Raw genomic sequence first — 25,021 nt, forward strand, 5'->3', positions numbered from 1 at the left:
TTGTCCACAGTAACTTTAGAGTTTGCACAGCTTCAAAAATTCTCCCAGGAGAGGAGTGCAGTGTTTGATAATGTGAAGCCAAAATGCATTATGACAAGTGTGTTGGAAAATAGAATTGCCACAATATTAAAGGAAAAGTTTATTACAGATAATTGCTTGCTCTGTTTATGCTGTTTCTGTAGAACTAGGGCAAGCAATTTAGGTTACAAAGATTTATAACAGTGTTCATGAAGATATATGAAATCCCAAACTTGCAAGCTTTTAAAATCATCCTATAAATCATTTTACCCATTTAATTTCTTCCTGTAAAATTTTTTATGGGCCCATACACAGCAGAAGGCTTAAATAACTGCATGATTTCTGAAGAGAAAGATAGAAGTGGGATTTTTTCCCTCATCTACTTTCTATCTGATATATGATGCAAATTCAAAGAATTCAGGTAAAAATGGTTAAAAACATGATTTTACTGCTTAAATTCAAGCAGGAATATGAGGCAGAAGAAATCTCGGTTAAGATTGCTGTAAAGTTCACTTTGTCCATACTACGTGATAGTAATAGCATTACATACCTTATCATTCTCAAAGGTACACATTTTACATTTTTGGTTGTGAGCCTAGTCCATAAAGGCAGAGCCATCTCTCCAGACCAGTGGTATCACTGAGAAAGTGAGATACAGAAGACAACCTCTACCCTCACCTCTGCTCCAGAAAAAAAATAAATAAAATAAATAACAGCCTAGACAGGAATCCTTTGAATAGAACTCTTAAAATGTAAGGATGCTGAAATGTAGCTTTCCACAATTGATGGCTTCTGGTTAAAATTCAAGTGGGAAGAACTCTATTTTCTTTGTTCTTTTGTTCTTTTTTTCCTCAACTTTTAAATTAAGTTGATTTTTTAAGAGTTATTCACTTTATATGCTGATCATACCACCACCCCTGTCATCTCCCTGTCCCTCCCTCCCTATCTTTTTCCCCTATTCCTCTCCCCTAGTCGTCAAAAAGGGGGTGCCTTCCTCACTACCAACTTACCTCAGCTTATCAAGTCTCAGCAAGACTGCCTGCATCCTCTTCCTCTGTGGTCTTTGAAGGCTGCCCTGCTATAGGGAAGTGATGGAAGAGCAGGCAACAGAGTCCATGGCAGAGCTAGCCTCTGCTCCCCTTACTAGGGGACTCACATGGAGACTGAGCTGCCTATGGGCTACATCTGAGCTGGGGTCCTAGGTCCTCTACATGCAGTTTTCTTTAAAAGGCTAACCAGTGGGAATTTGACTACACTCCAGTGAGTATATTGAGAAGACAAACTGAGTCTCCTCCTCTTCCTCTTTGTCATCGTCCTCCTCCTCCTCCTTCCTCTGGAGGTCACCAGGATGGGAAAATGAACCTGGAAGGACTGGAAAGTGAACATTATTAAGGCACATAATGTAAAATTCCCAAATAATCAATAAAAATATTATTCTGGAACAAAGTACACATTTTAATTCTTATATATTTGGTAACTACATTATTAATTGGGTAGAAATCAGAACATTGATTTGTAAGGCTGTTAACTTAAAATGAAAACATTGTTATAACTGTAGCAAATTGGCTAGCAGATGTATATGTGAGAGCCAGGTCTTTGGAAGCACATGAAAGGCTGGAGAGATTAGTATCTCTATTCAAGACCATGGCTCACTGTCTAACTGACTCGATATTAAGTGAAGAGATTAGGAAAGACACAGACTGATATTTAACTTGAAGTGTTTTTGGGAGTGAGTGGGAAATAAGTATAAAGTATGAATTTCTGACTCTTTTTAAATAATATATTTAACTTCATTTTTGGTTATACGTGTTGATAATCATAAGACATAAAATCCAACTGGAATTGTTTAGAAACACCAAAAATCGGTTTCACCATCAAAAACAATATATTAATGTATGTGGTTTTGGTCATATAGTTTCATTTTAAATTTGACTTGACCACTTGTGCTTCGGCTCATATTTTCTAAGCAGGAAGAACTCTTTTGGAATTGGCATATATTTAACTATTTACAAGATATCAAACCACACTCAAATTTCTATCTTTATTTTGGAATATGAGGCATTTAGTAAAGAATAGTTTTATGCCCGTATATGCAGACACAAATTAGCAACAAACTAGAAAAAGACTAAGTGTCATATCTCACTAGACTAAGAGCTATTATTTAAGATTATTCATTACAACTTTGTATTGCACTTTTAATGCAGTCTTTTTAATGATTTTTATTATTTAAACATTTTTATATTTTACATATACATTTATATTATTACACATATATACAATAGATTACCTATAGCAAGAAGAACCATGACACAATCAGGAATTATATGAATGTTATATTTGTACTGTTTTGGCTATTTGTATTTGACAGCCTGGAAGGAAATATCTTTCCTGTCTTGGTGCATCCAAAAATCTGAATGTAAATCAATCTCCATCACATATTATTATTATTAGCTTAAAACATTTATCTAGACCTAAAAACATCTTAACCCCTAAACAACTAAGCTTCATTGTAAAACTAAGCTACCTGGTCTTCAACTACATTAGAGACTTGAGAAGGAACAAACTTGATTACCTGAGTATGCTGAGATTTCCAAATGAGAAGATGACAGAGATAGTTTGCCATCTAAATAGTCACCCAAAACTCTCTATAATGTTGGAGCATCTTCTTCAGCCTTCTGGCCCAATATATCTGACAGACATATTTGTGAGGCAGGAACTATTGAGGACTTGTTTACCCTGTCTTGGCAGAGTTTGGTTGTAGACTTTGCCTGTATTCAAGCTTGCCCTTTTTTAGGCAGTTTTCTGTCTGTAGTAGAAATGAAGATATTTTGCCCAGTGACTTGTTTGTCACATTTGAAGCCATTTCCAAAAGGAGGTTCTTTGATGCTCATCATCCTCTTTGAAGTAGGCTGGGCGTTGCCAGGAATTAACTTGTCTCATTTTCAGTGAACCTTTAAAATAATAAAAATATTTTAAAATACCATGTTCTGCATGTCTTTGAGGTTTTTGAAGACCTTATCTAACTATCCTACCTTATCTTTCTATTGAATAATATCTATGTGTTGCATCTAAGATGCATATTCTTGTGATAAAAGTAGACTAGTGATTGATATGACCATGTTTGATCAACTACTAACTTGTATAGCTTATTTATCTCAAATAGCCTGCAATATCACTTTCAAAGTTTTGGAAGTAGACCTTGTATTCAATGCAGTCTTTAATAAGATGAAGTTCTTCATGTGTGTCTGCCTTAAAGAGTTTTTATCAAATATATCTGCACTGGAACGTAAAATTTTACGTTAAGAATATTTTTTTTTCAGATTTGTTTTGGGCAGAAGACTTTCAGCTGTCACTTCCTGAAATGTTTCACCAAGTCTAAATTATTTATTCTGGTGTTGAAATTTCCCATGCAGGAATCACTTTTTATTCTTATGGATTTTTTTGAACATGTGATTTGGGTTTTGTTCTCTTGAAGTTTTCAACGCTCTTTTTTTTTTTTTTTTTTTTTTTTGTTCTATATATTAATGGTGTAACTCTGTTATATTGTTAGGAGTTTTATTTCTGATCATCTCTATTTATGTTCTGTGTGCTTCTTGTATCTGGAGGACTATGTCTTTCTTTAGTTTAGGGATAGTTTCTTGAACAATCCTGTTCAAGATATGGTCTATGACATTGATCTGGTATTCTTCATTGATGCCTATAATTCAAGAATTCGATCTTCTCATGCTCTCGCAACATTCCTGCTTGTTCCTCTCTTGTGCTTTCTAAAGCCCTTCTGCTCTGTGCTTGTGTGGCATTCCTGTACTTTGTTTTCAAGTCCAGATGTTGTATTGTCTACTTGATCAACTATTTGTAAGGCTTTCCCCTGCATTTTCTAAGATATTATTTCTTTCATTATTTTCCATCTTCAGTTCAGCTTGAGTTCTACCCAATATGACTATTATTGAATTCAGTTTTCGAATCACACGTATATTCCTATATCTTGAGCTTTTCTTTCTTTTCTTTTTCTTTTTCTTTTTTTTTTTGGTTTTAGTCTGTCCACAAACTCACAGTGGTCCACCTAACCTCTGCTTCCTGAGTGCTGGGATTAAAGGCATGCACCACCATGCCCAGTTTGTCTATTCATTCAGTGTTATGTTTTATTGGACATTGCTCAGGCATTTATTCTCTTTACAATCATTTAAGTTCTTTAAGTTCTGTAAGCTGATTGCTTCTCTATTCTTTAAACTTCATGAAATCTTTAGTGTCTTTCACAATTTTTTTTTTAAAGTTCTGAGTCCTGGGCTTTATGTGTGCAATTCTCATTGGAGAACAGCTTCTGTAGGACTAGTGGATTTGCAGGAAGCATACTGTGGTGATATTCCAAATGTTTTTGGACTTTTGTGAGGTGGAGTTATTTTCTTGGTTGTATTTCTGATAAGAAGCACAGATAATATATCTCTATGCCATGTTAGCTAGCCAAAGTGTGAAGAAATCAGTATGCCTGGGAAGCAGCCAGTGAGAGGTTTAACACAGCCAGCATTTTGCTGGGGACGTACAGTTAGGTCTATCTGTATCTCTAGGATGCATGGGCAGGATAGAGGGTCCCTGGTAAGGAAAAGCCTGTGATTTACCCAGGACCAAAGCAAATGAGAGAGGACAGGACAGCAAAAGACCATAAACAGCTTGCCTCCTGATTGCTACTATTACACATATGAGCTTCATGTCCCACTCAGATTATATATTTTTAATCAGTCTCTAAGTAGCAATGACATAGATCCAGGAACTACAGTTTAGGAACAATACTCTAGAATTCTCACTAACAGATAACAATCGGGATGTTAGATGAATAAAATATAATTAGTAAATAAATAAAATTAATAATAAAAAAAGTGAGGGACTGTTCCATAGCAATTGCATCACTAGCCTCAGCTTTGCCGGAGCATTGCCAAACAACTGTGCTGACTTTACGTGTTCATTGTTCCCGTTAGATATGGCTGTGCCACTCCTGTTCTTTCCTTTTTCTTCTTAACCAACTGCTTCTCTCCCTGTTTCTTGAGACTTTTCTCTTTTCTATGTCTCTCTTTTTGTTTTATTTTTGAAACAGATACTTGCTTTATAGTCCTGAATGTCTTGGTAGGTACTGTGTGGTCCAGACTGGCCCTGTGACAATCCTTCTGCTTTAGTATTCTGAGTGCTGTGTTTTCTTTTTCTTCCTTAATTTCTTCATCCACCCTTCTTTTATGAGTCAGAAGATAATCACTATATTCCTTCTCCCTAGGTAAGCTCAACTACTTCCATGACTGTCATTGCATTGAAATCACCACACACAACTATCCTACATATTCACCTCCAGTCAAGACTTCTAAGATACAGGCGTTGTTACACAATTGACAACTTGGAAGAAAATTTGAGATACCTTTACATTTAATTGAAGTTTGCCAAGTGAACCTTGACCTTATTATTCATGACAAATTACTTATCCCCTCGTGAGATAAGACTGAGACACTGAATGACATTTCCTACTTTCAACTGTGGCTGACATTTCTGAGTCTCAGCTTTCTTTAACTGAACATCCAAGGAGTGCAGAATATTTCATAAAAGTGGTTTGAAGAATGTATCTCTTTTTTCTTTATTTACATCAAGGCTTTCTGTTTTGCCTTTTATCTGAAATAGCAGATTGTTCTATACATGGGCAAAAGACTAATTGTGGTTTCAGAATGAGGTAGTTATTCCCTTTGGTGACAAGGAGACTGTGATATTGCTGAGGTAGCTTTCCTAAGACTCACTGCATTTATGCGGCTCTGGGGGAAGCTGGACTGTAGGTTGGTGTTTGTACCCTTTATGCACCATAAAAACTGGATGCTGCACAATGCTTATACCTAAATAAGGGAAAGTGAAGTTTGATAACAGAGATTAGAAGTTTGCTCAAGAGACATTTCTAATATGATTCTTAATCTACAGGAGAGTGAAAGAAAAAGTTTCTATATTTAAGTATATATATAAAAATAAAAATAAATATACATGTAATTTACTTAAAAGTCACCTCAAAATTCATATACAGTGTATTGTAGCTCTTATAGTAAGAAAAGAGATTCTTTTCTCTAGTGTGTTGCAATCAATTCTCACATTTATTGCACTCAATTTTTTCAACTAGTTTTGTTTAAAGACCTTCCAAAGTGAAATAGATACTTTTTTTCAACCAAAAATATGTCAACAAATGAGTGTCTTGTTGTAAGAAAGCATCGTCCATTATAGTGAACTATTACAATTTAATTTCATTGTTGCCAGCCACTTCTGCAAGATAAGTGAGCTTAAATGCCCGAGATGAATACATTTGCTTATGAGACTAAATGAAGAGTCTTTTAATTCAGAGGAAACAAGGTTATAAAAATATTCTGCACTGTAATTTGACAGCTTATATGTAATCAGTCTTGAAGTGTTTGTGTTGTCCTTGTAACTGAGTAACCCGGTAATTGTCCCTGAACAATCCTACACTAGCAATAGACTACGGATGATGCAAGAGGCCCTGTGTTAGCAAAGGTCCTTCAGCTGAGATTTTAATTCTACCTGGGAATTGTGTGAAACTAGAAATCTTGCCACAGGTTATGCAGCTCACCTGAAGTTTCTTAAAGCCACTGTTAGGTTTTATAACTCAGACCTGGAATCAAGAGATAATTTTGATAAATTATTACTCATTATTCATGTGACCAAGTGTAAGTTATTTAGTTATGAAATCTGATCTTTTTTTCTATCATAAATGTATATGATTAATCCGTTTCATTACTTATTTTCAGTTTCACGATTTTGATGATACCTATCTTGCTAGGTAGATATCGTCAATGTGTGTGTGGAGGTGCACAGGTGTGTGTTGTTTTGTATATGAATGTGTGGCCACATTTTATATAAAGGGGCTTATTTATACATACACAAGGGTAAGCTAGAGGATGACTTTGGTTGTCTTTCTCTATCACTTCACCTTAAGTTTTGAGATGGTGTCTCGCACTGAACCTAGAGTTCATTTTTTGGCCTGGACTGGTCAAAATACAACTGTAACATGCACAATGATTCACAATAGCTGAAACCCTGTAGCTCTCTGCACAACATACAGGCAGATTAACTGCTCAGTCTCCTTTGCTAAGTCCTGTTTACGCTTCCTATAAAGCCAAGGAAGGGCCTTGGACAATCTTGCAAGTTTCTATTTTCATAGACATGTATGTATCTTTATTCTAAAGGAGATCCTCTGCCAACCTGGAAAGAATGTTTTAACTTTTTAAAAACAGGCCGTAAAACACCATTGTTAGGTGATAGATTAAAAACTATTAGAATTCGACACAGTGAGTTTTAAATAGAGGAAAGTATATGACAAGAGCTGTCGACACCAGAAAAGGCATTTAACAACTTTAGAAATTTTGACAGATGTTAGAGAAGAAGAGACATTAAACAGGAATTTTGTTTTTGGCTCCATGCTGGTATTGAACCAGCGACTTCACACTTACTTCTGAGTTATACCTCTACCCCAAATATGATTCTGAGTGAGCCCAAAGAGTCTCCATCTGCCTCTGCAGAGATATATAATGAAAATCGCATGTAATTTTCACAGGAGGACCCTCAGATGTCAGCTCCAAAACAGCTAAGGACTGAGGGTTTTGTGTATCATAAGAAACACACTATTGCAAAAATATTGGTTGAATTAAGAAAGATATCAGAATATGAAAAAGATTAATAAAACTTGCACATGGTTTGTTAGGACAGGGAGACTTGGGATGCATGGGGATTCTTGAATTATAGCAAACCAAAGTTGGTTAGTGTAAATAAATTTACTCCTACAATTGTTCCATTACTTTTTATCCATTTTATTAAGCATTAAATATATTGTTTGTTTTTACTTATAAAAGATTGTTTGTGGCTGCCCTATGGAGGTAACTGGGTATGAAAAGAAATAAGCTAATTTTTTATAGATATAAAAATGCTGTAAATAATAATAAACTTAAAAAGTGTAAAAAAGAAACTTAAGTAGCAGGTATTTCCCACACAGTGCTCAAGGCAACACCATGTTAGATAATCCACCTTATTTCCATCTCTATTAGTCATTGGGTTTGTGTTTCTGTTGACTCAAGCCCAGAAAGAAGAAACATGAAAGTCTGTCTTTATTTCTAATCAGTTCATGAACATGCAGCAGAAGGCTTTGTGCAGTATAACACAGCTATGTTGAGTGAGCTTTCATTTTTTCCTGTGGTTCCCAAACATACTAGGAATTCATAGCTGATTCTCTGGATTCAAGCATTGCTAGTGTTTAAAAAGGTTGGCACAGGTTTATCTCTAGCAGACAGCATATCAAAAAATATTGGTCAAAGGGCCCAAGGGGTCCATTGTGAGGCCTTGACCCTTAGTGTGTACAACAGTAGCTGTGAGAATTTTTCAGACTACTGTCCTTATCTTACACATATGAATTGCAAGGGCAGGTTTAGAAATGAGTATATTGACTTTTAATCAAATTTAGAATGTTGTGAGTGGAGTTACCCACTCCTTAATCTTCCTCAACAGTAATGGAACCATCACATTCTTCATATAAGACCTCTGCAATAATTTGCCAGTTCTGTGATGAGCTTTGGCAAAGACTGAAGTTCTGAAGTAATATCTGATTGTGTGTGAGGCAACACCAGCACAGAATAAGGACAAAATGCACATGAGTACTTTAGATATTTAAAAATTATTATCCAAGACTTTTATTAACAGGTCCTTGCAATTTGTTGACTTTTGTTTTGAAAAAAAATCAAGTTGTAAACTTATACTATAAATTAAAAATGAAGTTCTTAAAAGTCTCAACTTGACCAGATATGAAACAATTAAAAAAAAAAACCATTAAAAGTTTATTGAGAAAAAACAGGCCTTTTTTTTTCTTAAAAAATATTTTCTATTATCAAAAAGAGGCATCTGCATGTAAAAATGATAAAAATCCCATGCAGCATGGACAATGCAGATAGTTCTAGTGTATCTAGTCAGTGGGCAAAAAGTAAGCAATTAAGGTCTTCATCTCCAATCTTTGTTCATTTTTTATTGCTAGAATTTCATGTTCATTTCTTCTTGTTGGATGAGCAAACCAGATGATGGTAGAGATGGTAAATCAGCATTTACTCAAGCAATGAAGAGGACAAGGAAAAGCAGGGAGATGAGACCTAAGGTCAGCAACCACTTTTAGATATTCTTTTAGATATTTAGCATCAAAATAAATAAAACAGAAATACTTCTCACCACTGCCATTCTTTTCTCAGTAAACACTCCCCTGTCTTTTCTTACTACTACTGAACTTCAATATGCTTAATTCCAGGGTGCAAGTAGACTTAATGATTCCTATCTAACTTATTAATTGTAATTTGCTGCCCTTGGATCCGATCTGGTACTCTACTTATTACTACAAACAGTATTATAACACATCCACATTCTCTCATGTACTTTTCTTTTTTTTTAAGATTTATTTATTATTACATATACAGTGTTCTGCCTGCATATATATATATATATATATATATATATATATATATATATATATATATATATATATATATGCCTGCACACCAGAAGAGGACATTAGATCACATTATAGATGGTTGTAAACCACAATGTGGTTGCTGGGAATTGAACTCAGGACCTCTGGAAGAGCAGTCTGTGCTCTTAACCTCTGAGCCATCTCTTCAGCCCTCATGTACTTTTCCTAATTTAAATATTTGAGATAGTACTGTCAAAGACCAGCTTTGATGAGGTAACCTGAGGCAGGGAATGGCATTGAGTCAGTGATTGTTCACTCAGCAGACTTCTCTCTGAGGGAATAAAGCATAATTCATTGAGGTCTCACACTCCCCATGATTAGTGAAATACGCCTTTACTCTTTTAATTTACTGGGGCAGGTGAATATATTAAAAAGGGGAGGGAGACACACACAAACACACACTCTCACACACATCTCACACACACACACACACACACACACACGCTTGCACGTGTGCACTTGAGAGAGGGGGGCTTGATGGATGACACAAGTTCCCACAACTTCACACATACATACATACATACATACATACATACATACATACATACATACATACGATGGATAGAGCAAGCTCCAACCCTTTTACTTTTCCCCCCAAAGCTTATATATCCCAGCAAATTCTTTCAAGCAAAATAAAAGTTACAATGTAATTGCGTTCTATTTTTCTTTTAGTCTGTGATCATGGAAAAACAGAGTATCTTTACATGAAAAACATTTTATGGATTACAGCAAAGAAAACAAATTATTCCTAGTTACCCACATACATTCAAAACCAAGTGGCTTGTTATAATTAACAAAGCGTAAGCAAGAAAGGTAATTTTTTCAGCCAGTTTCTCCACTGGCAGGCTGCAGTTTGTAGTTACAAAGAAAGGATCGATTTTCTTTAAAAACTAATCTTATAAAAGTCTTAAAAGACTTGTAGACCAGACCTCCAGCTTAAGCGTCCTGTGCCTTACCAGTTGAGCCACCTGAGACTCTTAAACAAGCTGGAGGCTTGCAACAGAGGAGACTTCTGGGAGGACTCCTGGTGGAAAGAGGGAGCATCAACCCACCTACAAAAACTTTCATCCAGACTTTACTCTGCCTTCAGGGTATGCAGGGATTAAGACAGAGCATAGATCAAGGGAATGTGCAACTGATTCCTGATGCCTGGCCCAACCCGAGACCCACTCGTTGGGAGAAACCCAGTCCCTGACACCAAAATGATGCTCTACTGTGTTTGCAGTTGGGAGCCTGGTATGGTTGTCCTCTGAAAGGCTCTGCCCAGAAATGCATCAAAACAGGAACTGAGACTCACACCCAAACACTGGGCAAAGTGTAGGAAAAAGATTTGGAGAAGAGTAGGGGGAAAGATAGAAGGATGAAGAGAAGACAGGACTCCACAAGGAAACCAATAGTCCCAACTAACCTGGGCCCAGAGAGCTTGTGGCAGCACCAACCAAAGACAAGAAATGGACTAGACTTAGACCCTCTTCACACATATAGCCAATGGGGTAGGGGCTGTGACGGACATGGTCTTCTCAATTGCATGACTTCAGATCCACTTCACGTTGATGTAGCAGCCTTGCCAGGAGAGTGTGAAAGAGGAAGTTCATGGTCCAAAGTGCTGGGGTGGGTTTGTGGTGGTGGGGGGCTCCCTTTTACTGAGGGGCAGAGGAAATATGGGGGATTATGGAGGAATAGAGGGCAAAGACTTGGAGTAAAGGAGGGAGGGGGCTACAATTGAGATATAAAGTGAGTAATTAAAATTTTAAAAGTCTTAAAAGAATCACAAATCTAAACTCTTATATAAAAATAACCGTTTCTAATTTAAGACCTCAAAGTGCACATCTATTCATTAATAATATTTATTAGATCATATCAGGAAGGCGAGGGCAAAAATGGGTACAAGAAATTAATCATCATCTTGATCGCCAGCCCAGCTTTAGCCAGAGAGTAACATCAGCCAGTGCTGATTGGGCTGCTGTTTTGTTCTTGCTCCTTAACCTCAGAAAGCCCCTAGCTCAACTATTAAGTGCGGGTTTTTGTTTGTTTGTTTGTTTTTTGTTTTTTTGTTTTTTGTTTGTTTTTTTTTTTTTTGACTCTCAAACTCTTCCCTAAGATTTTATACATCAGAGCCACGAGCAAAAACATCTTAACTTAACCTTACTAAAAGTCTATTTTTCAAAATTCTTTCTAGGGGTGATGGTCATTGATAACAATCTCTATCTCTAAGTTCTTTCCAAAGGTGATGGTTGAATCATTCATCTGCTCCAGCAGCAATACTTGAAAAAGATCAAGCACTATTAATGTAAGTGCCAATGCTACTACCTAGTGAGGGGCTGGAAGCCTTTTTGAAAATTTCATACAATTCATAAATTAGGCAGGATGTAGAAATCGCAAGGGCAACAAGAAGAGCATAAAGTCCTCAGGACATGCATTCCTCTAGGCTCTGCCTCTCTGGGGCATACCTATCATGGTTCTGCCAACAGTGGACCGCAATCCATGAGTCCTAAAGCTGTTTCCTTGTTCCTCCTGCAAAGCCCTTAACATGTTACATTATATATTTTATTACTTTATTTCTTTCTTCCCTTTACTCTCTTCATACCCTTGAACATAGCCATCCTGTCTTCTGTCTTCCGTTTCCACAAACCCCTCTGCCGTGGTGTGTGTGTGTGTGTGTGTGTGTGTGTGTGTGTGTGTGTGTGTGTGTGTGTGTGTGTGATTTTCTAAATATATTCCGACCAGTCTGTATGACGTTTCTTGTAGATATGTTTTCACAGCTCACAATTTAGTAATGGATAATCAATTGGTGTGCTCTTATTTTAGGGGAAGACATTTTTCTCACTCAGCATTCCTTAGTTGCCTGTAGTTATTTGTACAGTGTGGAGACCTTGTGGGATTCCCTCATTTACTTTGGCTTGACTTTAGTTGTCTCTGTTTCCCTCATGTTTAGTCAGTCAGGTTGGTAAGACTTTATGGATATAGTTTCTTACAATACAAGGAGGCACAATTGCACATCAAAATCCCTGGCTTTCTGGCTCTTAACTTTTTTTTCTGCCTTTCTTCTGCAATGTTTCCAGAGCCTTCACTACTGGAGGGCTTTGAAGATAGGAACATTAGGACTAGTTGTTGTTTTCTGTAATGTTCTGTTCCAATGAGAAGACTGCTTTATGTGGTGTGAGGAATACATTCATCTGTGATAATAAGGCAAATGTTTATAGTGTAGCTAGAGACTGTGCTTGTTTAATAAAGTGATGGTTGTTGCTTCTCCTTCAAGATCCATGAAATTAATAACCTGGGTTCTGGTTATATTTCTAGCACCAGTCATTGTTTCTCTTATGTTGAGTTGGTCTTAAATGCAATTATAGAGCTGATACTTACTGGCCAGGGTTATCTTACCGTGATGGCGGTGGTTGTCCATATGTGCCATATCTGCATAAGACTGTTGCTTGCTTCCATAGTTTTAAAGCTTCATTAGTGTCTTCTGGCATCAGAAAAATTTGTTCTCAGGGTGGAGAGTTTCAAGTGATTCCAATCTTGGAGTTTCTGGAACCTGTGCTTGGTGTCACCAGCAACAGGTATTTACCATTCTCTGGAAGTAACCAAGGCGGAGAGGATGTTTTGAGAGCCTCTTAGACAACCCCAAGAAACAACTCAAAATGGGGCCTCAGATGACTGGTATTGAGGGTTTTTTAAAAGTAGTCTTTGATTCTTAGGGAGACCAATTCCAGTTCAGATAAGAAAATTTCAGTTAAACTATATTTCTATATTTGTACACAAGATTATACATACTATAGGTTTTTAGATAATAATTAACAGTGTGATTAATTGTGACTTTCACAGACATCTTATAATTATTTATACTTTTTTGTATTTTTGCTTCTATACTAAAATTACAGAGGTGAAACAGTGTAAAAGACAACACAGGACAATACAAGTCTAAATTATTATTCCTCTGGCTTTTTCTAGAAAACGTTTGTGAACCCTTGCAAAGGTGTTAGTGTCAAGAATATATTGATCCTGTGTTTATGAGCTTAAGGGAATTTAAACACCTATTTAAATTTTTCTTTACATTATAAACACTTCTTTACTATATTAAGAGTGAATGTAAATCTTTCTTAAATTTAAAAGTTCTATCAAATACATTCAGTGATTTTCAATTGGCTTGGTTATTTAAATCCTATTTAATTTTTATTTTGAAGTACAGTACGTGTAGGTGCATGAGACACTCAGCATAACACTGGTTAATGAGCTCTTCTCCTAGAAACAAACAGGCTCTTGCTCTAAAAATAAAGAAATAAAATCCCCTGATATTAGCTGAGGTTTTGCTAACTTGCTTTTGCACTAAAGGTAAAATGAAGGGCATATAGCCGTGTTCACTGTGAGGCTTTGTGCTAAAATGAATCTTATAATGAAATATAGAAGTAGAGTTTTCCCAAGTGACTTTTACACCCTTCAGGAAATCATTATCACCTACGGCATTTCTATCTGTATCCTCAGATTTGTCATTGGCTTTCAAGACGTAGTCTGTGTATTCTACCTCACTGGAAAAATGAAGATAAGGTACATTCGTGTCAGCGTGCACTTGTTTGCCAACTTTGCAAGGTAGTTGTTATGTCTGTACACTGACCTAAAACAAACAGAATGGCTGAATGTACTGAATACAAAATCTCACTAATTCTTTTCATTTAATAAAATAATCATTGGTGGGATAAAAAAATGTAGCAAATGAGTGGACTATGACTTCCTTCTTTACAGCCCATTGCAGAGTGTAATAGCACAAGTTAACAGCATGAGCACATGCAGTGAAATGTATGTATTTCTTGCATGCTGTAATAACCTCTCATATATATGGATATTTCAACATTAAATTTCAATCACACCAGTAACTTAAATAAGTAGATTGAATTATTTACAACAAAGAAAATAAGAAAAAAACCTCTGTCACTGATGTTCTTATATTGTGTAAGAAAAGTGATATCTAGCAGTAGTTTGTCATATATCTACAAAATCATCTTTCACTGATAGAGCCAGAGATTTAAGATACATAATTTTTTAGCAAAGTTTTTAAAATAACAAGTAAACATGTACAATTACATGTTCTTTATATTGTCATTATCAGTAAAATATTTGTAAATTTTGATAATAATATGAATTGCATCATTTATTCATAGAAATCACTGACATAAACAAAAAGATAAAGAAGATTTTTTGTGACATTTTAAATTATAAATCAGCTATAAACTTATAAGTGTTTAAGCAGAGTTTTGTGTGTGATGAGACCTATTTTTTAAATTTTTTGATATTTTAATATAATCACATAGTTTCCTCTTCCATTTCATATGTCCAAACTGTCCCAGATGCCCACCCTTGCTCACTTTTAAATTCATGGTCGCTTATCCCACTAATTGTTAACACATGAATATACTTGTATGTATGTCCACATATATTCCTAAATACAACCTGCTCATCTTGCATGATGTTTCTTGTATGTATGTTTTTTTCAGGGCTGAGTATTTGGTGTTGGATAAACCATTGTGTTCTTGCCTGGGAAAAAAACTGTTTTACTCTCAGAAATTCTTACTTTCCTGTTACTCTTTGCCTAGGCTTGCAGCATCATGACCTTTTTTCTGATCCTGTTGGCATGTCTATTGGTGTCATCTTTGTTCAGATCATGTTTAGGCAGTCATGCTGGTGAAACTATGGGCGTAGCTTCTGACATTTAGTGGAGAAACAATGTCACAGCACACCCCAATTCCCCATTTCTCTGGCTCTCACAGTCTTTCCAGCTCACTTCACCAAAGATCCCTGAGCCTTGGGATTGTTTATGGTTGTGGTTTTCTGCAATGGTCCTCATCTGTGGCACCATGAAACTTCCTAAATGACTGGTAAGGATTTAACTTGTTCAGATGGAAAATGGAGAATCTTGTACTTTCTTAACCCAGTTGTGCTAGACCCAGTGTGCTAAGTACTGATCATTTAATGGTTACCAAGGAGCAAAAAAAATTATTTAAAATAAAATACTTTTTGAGGAGAATTCCAAGAGAAAGCTCACTTAATGAGGAAATACAGGCAACTAAATAACTTGGGGGAAGTGAGATAAAAAACCTCCTAATTTTGAGAGAAGATTTCAGGAGACAAAAATCCCTTGAAGTTTTTTGTTTAGAGTTTTTATAGGGCTGTGGCCGAAACAAGAAAAGGCTGAGGTATTTACTATTAGGTTGCAAACCCTCTCTGGATAACCACAGACCGAGCCAATAAAGAGCCCACATGCTGCATTTGTGCACCTGGCTCAACTGTGAAGATAACTCTGAGGTGATCATATACAGCCCATTCATTAAAGGTTAGGTCACAGATGCCGCCTTATGTCTACCTTTGACTCTGGCTTTGTTAATAGTTGGCCTTGACTGTCTGCCTGAGTTTGTCATTTGTTCAACATTAGTACCTCTGATCTTGAAGGTGTCTCAAGTGCTACTATCTGAGCTCCTTTTATTTCTCATATCTACAGAGTTAAATGCAGTTATTCCCAATTAGTTTCTTGACTTTCATAGGGTCGGAGGTCTCTTGACATGAGTGGAGAGTTTCTAAGAAGATATTTCCACTCAGTCTGTAACAATTGCTGCTGTAATAGTAAGAATTGTGAAAGGAGAAGAGTGTCTTACATACATTACAAAGCTTGAAGGCCTGAGGTGTCCTTCTTACTTCCTTCACTTGGTTATCTTTTAGCTGGCTATAAACCCTCAACACTTCAAACACTGCCCTTTTCACGTGCAATTTCTCTTTTAACCCTAAGCTTTGATCTCAATGCAATATGTGCGCGAAGTTTTCGGTTTTCAACATTGGCACTTTCCCCTTACTACCTACCAAGAGCTAGCTTTTTCATATGCGTCTCTATTGTACACATTTACAATGTAGAATTAGCCATTATGATTGAACTTGTAAAGTACATGGGTTAGACAAAAAGTAAGAGGGCTCGTGTTGTAGATCAGTAGATCACTTCTATTCATGTTTTCCCTATCTCCACTTCTTTATTTAATTTTGCTATACACATTTGAAATGTCAGTCACCTAAATAATTTTTAGAGTGCCTTAGACTCCATGACCAATAACAATGGAGGTCTCTGATTCTTGGCACTAGAAGAGTTTTTCTTGATATAGCATGGCTTTTACAGGTAGCAGCATCACACAGTGATATATCTGAAATTAAATTTAATATGTGTATACATACAGTATACATAATACATATGTTTATGTGTACATTTTAAAACAAACCTAAAACAATGCCTCTCCATGGCTTTCACAAGTATCTTCAGTTTATTTATCCCAGTTTTTTTCTCGCTCAGTATTGCTTTCCTTTCACCGACAAAAAAAAAAAAAAAAAAAAAAAAAAAAAAAAAAAAAAGCACTATGGAATACTACTCAGCTATTAAAAACAAGGAATTCCCGAAATTTGTGGACAAATGGATTGAACTAAAAATGATCATAATGAGTGAGTTAACCCAGAAGCAGAAAGACTCAAATGCTATATACTCACTTATATCTGCATATTAGCCCAAGGGGCATGTCCCATGAAAGTCTTCACTTACCAGGAAACTGGGACAGAGGGGAGGACATCCTATTGGGACTTTAGATGAGAGAATCATGGGAGAATAACAAAGTAGAAGGATCCAGAGGGTCCTAGAAGCCTACAAGTAGAACATTATGATAGGCAGATTTGGACCTAGGGGTCCCGCTCAAACTAAGGCACCAGCCAAGGACAATACAAGCGGTAAACCTTAAACTCCTACCCAGATCTAGCCAATGGATGGAACTTTCTCCACAGTTGAGTGGAGAGTGGGGTATGACTTTCTCACATACTCTGGTGCCTCACCTTTGACCATGTCCCCTGGAGGGGGAGACCTGGTGGCACTCAGAGGAAGGACAGCAGGTTACCAAGAAGAGACTTGATACCCTATGAGCATATACAGGGGGAGGTAATCCCCCTCAGGAACAGTCATAGGGGAGGGGAATAAGGGGAAAATGGCAGGGAGGGAAGAATGGGAGGATACAAGGGATGGGATAACCTTTGAGATGTAACAAGAATAAATTAATAAAAAAATCAAGTTTCAAAAAAAAAAGCCCCCTTACATTTTTTTTTTCATTTACTCTTTCAAAGCTCCTGTGTGCTATAGAGCCTACATGTTAGCACGCAAAATCCTGAGTTTTATTGTGGTATTCTCACACATTTATGTAATTGTACTTAGCTTAGTCACCCTTCTCCCAAACATCCTGCACCATTCCCTCTGCTATCCACTTCTTAGTTCCCTTCTTTTTCTCAAATGCCTTCCCTCATGCATTCAGCTCACACATATCCCATTATCATTTCTTTCCGCGTTCTCTTCCTTCCCTTAAGGTCTTTCCCCCACTTTTATACTTCAGCTTCTATACTCCTGATCTAAACACACACACACACACACACACACACACACACACACACACAGACACACAACACACACACACATACACACACAGACACACAACACACACACAGACACACAACACACACACAAACACACAACACACACACAGACACACAACACACATACACAGACACACAACACACACACAGACACACAACACACACAGACATACAACACACAGACACAGACACACAACACACACACAGACACACAACACACACACAGACACACAACACACACACACAGACACACAACATGCACACACACCCCTCTAATTCTGCATATAAGAGAAAGCATGATATTTTTATTTCTGAAGCTATCTTGTTTTAATGTAGTAATGGTTTCTAGTTACACCCATTTTTCTTTAATATCATGACTGCATATTTTACAGTTTAAAAATTAAAAAAGAAAAATGTGTATACCATATTTTCTGCCCTCATTTAGCTCTTTTCCTAGCATTATGTGTAGTGGAGTCTGTTTTATGTTCAGTGTATATTTTTGTCTTTATTAATGGATCATCTGCTCTGTTCTGTTGATTTGTGTTTCTGTTTTTATGCTAGTATCATTTCCCTTGTCCTGGTTGGTTTCTGATGGTTTTCCAGCTTTACACAAACTGAAGTTATTGGGGGACACAACTTCTGTTGAGAAAATGCCTTCATCACATGAAGATCTGTGCAGATATTTTCTTGATTAAAGATCTATGTGGGTTTTTCAATTTGTTATCTGGCAATGTCTTGCACATATATTGTTGCCCTGCTATATGTTAACTGAATTTTAATATTTTCATGTGTGTATATCTATGCTTTTGGAAGTATCAATCATAGAAATTATGAAAATTTCAAGTAAACCTAGAAGACTGGTAGCAATCACTCTGGGAAAATTAACCCAGAGCCAGAAAGCAAATATCACATATTTTCTTTCATCTGTAGATATGCTTTTGACATTATGGGTGTATTTGTTTCATTTGGAATATTCAGGGAGGTCAGGTCATTGGAATATTTTAATTAAAGTTGTTCATTATAATATTATATATATATATATGTATACAAATTTTTTCTTTTTTCTTTTTTACCCATTGAATTTAACATGTTTATAGGAATTGTATTGAATCAGCTTATAAATTTTATTATTAAAGCCATTTTAACAATATTACATCTGCTGATATTTTATCATGGGAAGTCTTTCCATCTTTATTTTAAATTTTTATTATAGAAATATTTTGTTTTCTTGCTTAGGTTTATTCCTACTGTTTGTAAAGCTTTTATCAAAATTAGTTTTACGAGTTTCTATCTTGGTCAGCATTTCTTTTCATGATTGTTAAAACCTCTCTGTGTGTGTGTGTGTGTGTGTGTGTGTGTGTGTGTGTACATACAGATATGTGTATATAGAAGTCAGAAGACACCATTTATTAACCGACTCTCTCTTTCCACTATGGCAGAAAGTTAAGTGATTTAATAGTTAAAGTTAAAAAAGTTAAATGAATTAGAAGTAAACTTAGGCAGTGATCACAATAAAAATATATAAAACATCAAAAACTTTATTTACGTAAAATAAAAAAAATCTATAAATGAACAATAAATAGGTTAATCTTTACCTAGTCTTCTTGACTTAATTTTTAAAGCATTTCCTCATTTACTCTCTCTCTCTCTCTCTGTGTATGTGTGTTTTCTTGTATGAGTGCATGCATGCATCAGTGAGCATGTGCACACAAATGCAATATGCCACAATATATGGACATCTGAGAACAACTTTCTGAATCACTTCATTCCACCTGCGACAACCAGGTACCAAGCTCAGATGTCATGCTGAACAGCAAGTTCTTTACCTATTAAACCATCTTGATGGAATTTGAATTGCAATAACACAGAATAATTTGTGCTATTGTTCTAAGATTCAAATTTTAAAAATAAATATCGAGCACCTTGAACTTTCACTGCCTCTTACCCAGTGTTATTCTACTTGTATAAGAGTCTCTGGACCCTTCGAATGTCATAGTTAAGAGGAATTATAATGACATATGAGTAATTTTAACTGGCAGCACCACATAGTCTGAAATGTATCTTTAAGATTATTTTTTACTTTTGATGAATACTTTTGATAGCATTTTCTGGTTTTATCACAGTAGTACTTTTTTTTAGATTAATTTTCTTTTTAAATTATCTGTATATGCTTATGTTAGCTGCAGGAAAGGTATAAGCCATCATGAGTGTAGGTGCCTGCAGAATTCAGAGGCATTGGATCTGGAGTTATGGTTAGATGTGAGCTGCTGGACCCGGGTGTCGGGAGCCAAATGTTGGTCCTCTGCAGGTGCTGGGTGGACCTTGTGAACAATCTAAGCACTCACTTATATGCTCATGTTTAATGAGAATGTATTATTTTATTTTGAGCTTTACACATGAGATCACAAAAATTAGTCTTTCATGAAAATGACATTTCTGAGGTGTACCTAAGTGGTCATGGCTGATTTTGATGCAGGCAATCTAAATATGACTAGTGAGAAAAATCTGTTTTCCTTCATTCTGCTTGGGGAAATCTAGTCTTTAAAAACCTATTGTAATTAAATTTGAGCCAAATATACAGTTATCTCACTAGAAGGTTTCATTACTAAGCTTAACTTGTTAAATCTTCCATGAACTCTGGTGTTCTGTATTTGACCACCTCTCCCTGGTGGGGAGGCCTGATGGCACTCAAAGAAAGAATAAGCAGGCTACCAAGGTGAGACTTGATAGCCTATGACCATATAGTGGGGGAGGAGGTCCCCCTTTGTCTTAGACCTAGGGGAGGGAAATAAGGTGAAAGCAGGAGGGAGGGAGGAACAGGAGGATACAAGTGATGGGATAACAAGTGAGTTGTAATCTGAATAAATTAGTAAAATTAAAATTAAAAAAATAAAAAAACATCTTCCAACATAATTTGATTTAAACCATGGGGAAATATAATTTCAAAGAGATAAAAATACTTTATATTTTTAATTAAGGGTTGTACAAAAATTCTGCTCTACTTCCCATATACTGGAGTTACAGCAGTCTCCCACCATACCTAACCACATGTGTGGCACAATATCTCCTTCATTTGGTGATCGAGTCTTTTCATCTGCTGACCCTCTCTTCCACACAGCCTGTCTCTAGGTTGGCCCCAGATGTTAGTCTCATTTTCTACATCCTGAATTTTATAAAGAGAGTAGCTTTCACTATAGTTAAGAAAATAACTCTGAGAGACAGAAGCAGAATCCCAAATGTGAAGAGGAATAAAGAAATAAAATCACCAAAGGTACTTGGAAGTTTACGAGTGAGAATACCACGGGACACAGGCAAGTTAATACATAGCAAGAAAGCTGTGCCACCAATGATCTATTTTTGGCATTCATTGTGTTTCACAGGCTCACTCGAGACCCACGGGAGATAGTGAAAATTACTTTGCTCATTGTTTCCTTTTACCGTTAACTTGTGAAGGGGACAGAAATCAAGGGGATGTATGGAAAGCTACAACATCATTATTCTACAAGTCTGAGTTACTTTCTTACCCAGATCAAAGTGGCCCATTGTGTGTGGGGTGGGGCATAGGAGGGTGCCAGTGCCACCATATGGGTGTGGAGGTCAGAGGGCATCTTGAATGAGTCTATGAAATGTTTTAAGCCATATCATTAGGTTTGGCAGAGAGCAACATTAGCTCAGAAATTGTTCTTCTTAAAGAAGATTCATTCAGGCCAGGCAGTGGTGGTGCATGCCTTTAATCTCAACACATGGAAGGCAGAGGCAGGTGCATTTCTCTGAGTTGGAGGCCAGCCTGGTCTACAAAGAGAGTTCTACACAGAGAAACCCTGTCTCAAAAACCAAAAATTAAATTCATTCATACATGTTATTTTTCTTAATATATTTTAATTTTGTTATACCTCTCATAGTCAAAAAAGGAGCATTGAACATTTTATTAGTCACTTTTCTACTCATAGTATCTTGTTGATTTGGTCTTCAAGATGTTATATAGTAAAATAAATATATGCTATTGTCTTTTAAAAGCCAACTAAGAAGGAAGGAAAACAGAGTGATATTTTGGCAGTAGTATTGCATGTTCATAGGCAGATCTTGTTAATTAAGACAATATGATTTTACAGAGTACACTGGAACTTTAAGCTGGTTTGTTGGTGTCTATGATCGCCTATCTCTGTGCAAACTGGCTGTTGGTACACATACAGAAAGGAGATGGGTCTGCCACTATCTATAACAAATGTAATTTGCAGATGCCCAGTCAAATATAAGCCAGAAGCATCAGAATCGAGCTCCAATGTATTATGTCTCTATACCTGTGGGTTTCCTGCAGTATCAAACAAGTCTGGATGTAGAGGTGCTCTTCTCACACAGTCCAGACTGCACTAAAGCTTAAATGTCTAGCTAACAGAAAGCAACAGTCTCTCCACTGAAAGTAAAAGAAAATATAAGCCAAAAATTTGCTGGGCCATTTGGTCTTTCTTGAATTTTTAAAAAAATTTTTTTTTACTAATTTATGCTTGTTACATCTCAATGGTTATCCCATCCCTTGTATCCTCCCATTCTTCCCTCCCTCCCATTTTCCCCTTATTCCCCTCCCCTATGACTGTGACTGAGGGGGACTTCCTCCCCCTGTATATGTTCATAGGGTATCAAGTCTCTTCTTGGTAGCCTGCTGTCCTTCCTCTGAGTGTCACCAGGTAAGGACAATACAGGTGGTAAACTTTAAACCCCTACCCAGATCTAGCCAACGGACAGAACATTCTCCACAGTTGAGTGGAGAGTGGGGTATGACTTTCACACGAACTCTGGCGCCTCATATTTGGTCTCTTGAATTTTTAAGAACCGATGTAAAGTCCTAAACTACAGACTTGAAGTCATTTCAAAGAGAGCCCTCATCAACACTCTATAATTAGTATTCTGTTTGGACAACAACGTAGGGTTTCACACTCTACAGTTAGTATGCTGTTTGAACAGCAACATAGGGTTTAACACTCTACAGTTAGTATGCTGTTTGGACAGCAACATAGGGTTTAATTTCCAAGGCGGATATTTTTAAATAAAAGAGGTTTTGAGAATTCAAACAGTGCATTTTCCAGAAACCTCTACCTTGTCACGTTTAATTTACAAAACTAAACACCAAGCTTCAACTGGATTTGGACAGCATCCTCCTGGCACCAAGTCCTGCTATCAGTGTAAATGCGAACAGCATGCACACGCATCTCTACAGAGCACACCTGCTTTCCACCTGCAAAACAGGCTACAGGAGATGCAGGTCAAGGACACAGAATGCAATTTACAGTCGAGAGCAATAATTTAATATATTTTCCCTTTAGTGTGATAAGAATTAAGTTCAGGGGTGTGTGTGTGTATGTGTGTGTGTTGTACTGTTTTGTTGTTGTTCTCAGAACTACCTGTCTAAAAGACTCCAAAGCAATGTCTGACAGGCTATTATAAAACAAGTCAAACCATTAACGAATATTTACTGAGAATTAGTTAGAGGATATTCATGTGGGAAAATGGCATCCAGTACAAATAAGAGCCTTCTGGGGAAACAAATTATCTTTATGAGACTGTTTGGGTAAGGAATGGTTAACCTTGCTTTCTCACTACCTTATATAGAAGAATTTAGCAGTCATTACCCAGCACATCCTTGAATAAATTTAATTTGTAATGTTTCAACTTGCTTTCTGTAAAAAAGAACTTTATGTCTAACATTAATGTTTTCCAAAATTTTATTTTATAAAACAGTAATTCATTCTTTAAGATCCAAGCACTTTAAATTATTTTTTAAAAAAGAAAATCAATACAGGATATATACAGAGTTTTAGAAGTTTGTGAGAAGCATTGAAAGAACAATTCTGATTACACATCATTAAACAAGATATCCAAGAAATTTCAAAATAAAATTTTAGTCTCTTTATGATTAATTTATTCAGATTCCATCTCAATTGGTTTCCCCTCACTTGTATCCATCCATTCCTCCCTCCCTCCAGCTTTCACCCTATTCCCCTCCCCTATGTCTGTGACTGAGGGGGACCTCCTCCCCCACTATATGGTCAGAGGCTATCAAGTCACATCCTGGTAGCCTTCTTATCATTTCTCTGAGTGCCACCAGGCCTCCCCACCAAGGGGAAGTGGTAAAATATGGGGCACCAGAGTTCATGTCAGAGTCAGTCCCTACTCTCCACACAACTGTGTCATTGACTAGACCAGAGTAGGGGTTCGGTGTTTACTGCTTCAGTTGTCCTTGGTTGGTGCAATAGTTTGTGCCGATCCCCCTGGGACCAGATCCATCTGTCATTATGTTCTTCTTGTAGGTTTCTAGGACTCTCTGAATCCTTCTATTTCCCCATTCTAATTCTCTTTAAAATCTTTAGTTTCCCAAATAAGTCAAACCATGTAGAGAAGCCATGGGTTTCCCAAGGTCTCTTCTTTTTATATATATATATTATAAAACTATGTAAAGGTCACACTAAGCACTGAACATCACAAGAGTTCTCTTGGGTTGATTTCTGAAAATGCTACTTATATACCACATCTAGATGAATCTAAGAAAAGTGGAAAATCAATAAAGGAACTGGAAAATTTACCACACTCTGAGAAACCTACCACACATTTCGTTTTTAAATAATATGTAAATTAGCTTCATCTTAAATTACTATGTATAAAGTGAAAGCTCTCTATGATGTATCATTTTAGATTAAGAAAAACTTAATATAAAAATTGCATACTTCAGTGTATTCTTTAACATTCTCTGTAACTATAATACTAATCAACAAACCAATGTAAACTGATCTTTGGGGTAACCAAAACTCAAGCTCCCCTCACTGTGATTTTCATAAGTAATAATAGTTACATCAAAATGGATAAGTTTTGAGCTTGTAAATATGAGGCTCTTTGTTAAAATTTTAGATAGCTGGACAGTGTTAATTTTCTCACATATCCTAAGATATAATTGTCTAAAATATTTATTTCAATATAGGTGCTAAATTTTGAAAACATTAACATGTCTTTCAAATGTATATACCAAATAAGTTTTGTCATAGA

The sequence above is a fragment of the Acomys minous genome (genome assembly GCF_964271855.1).
Source record: "Acomys minous genome assembly, chromosome: 10".
Classification (NCBI taxonomy): domain Eukaryota; kingdom Metazoa; phylum Chordata; class Mammalia; order Rodentia; family Muridae; genus Acomys; species Acomys minous.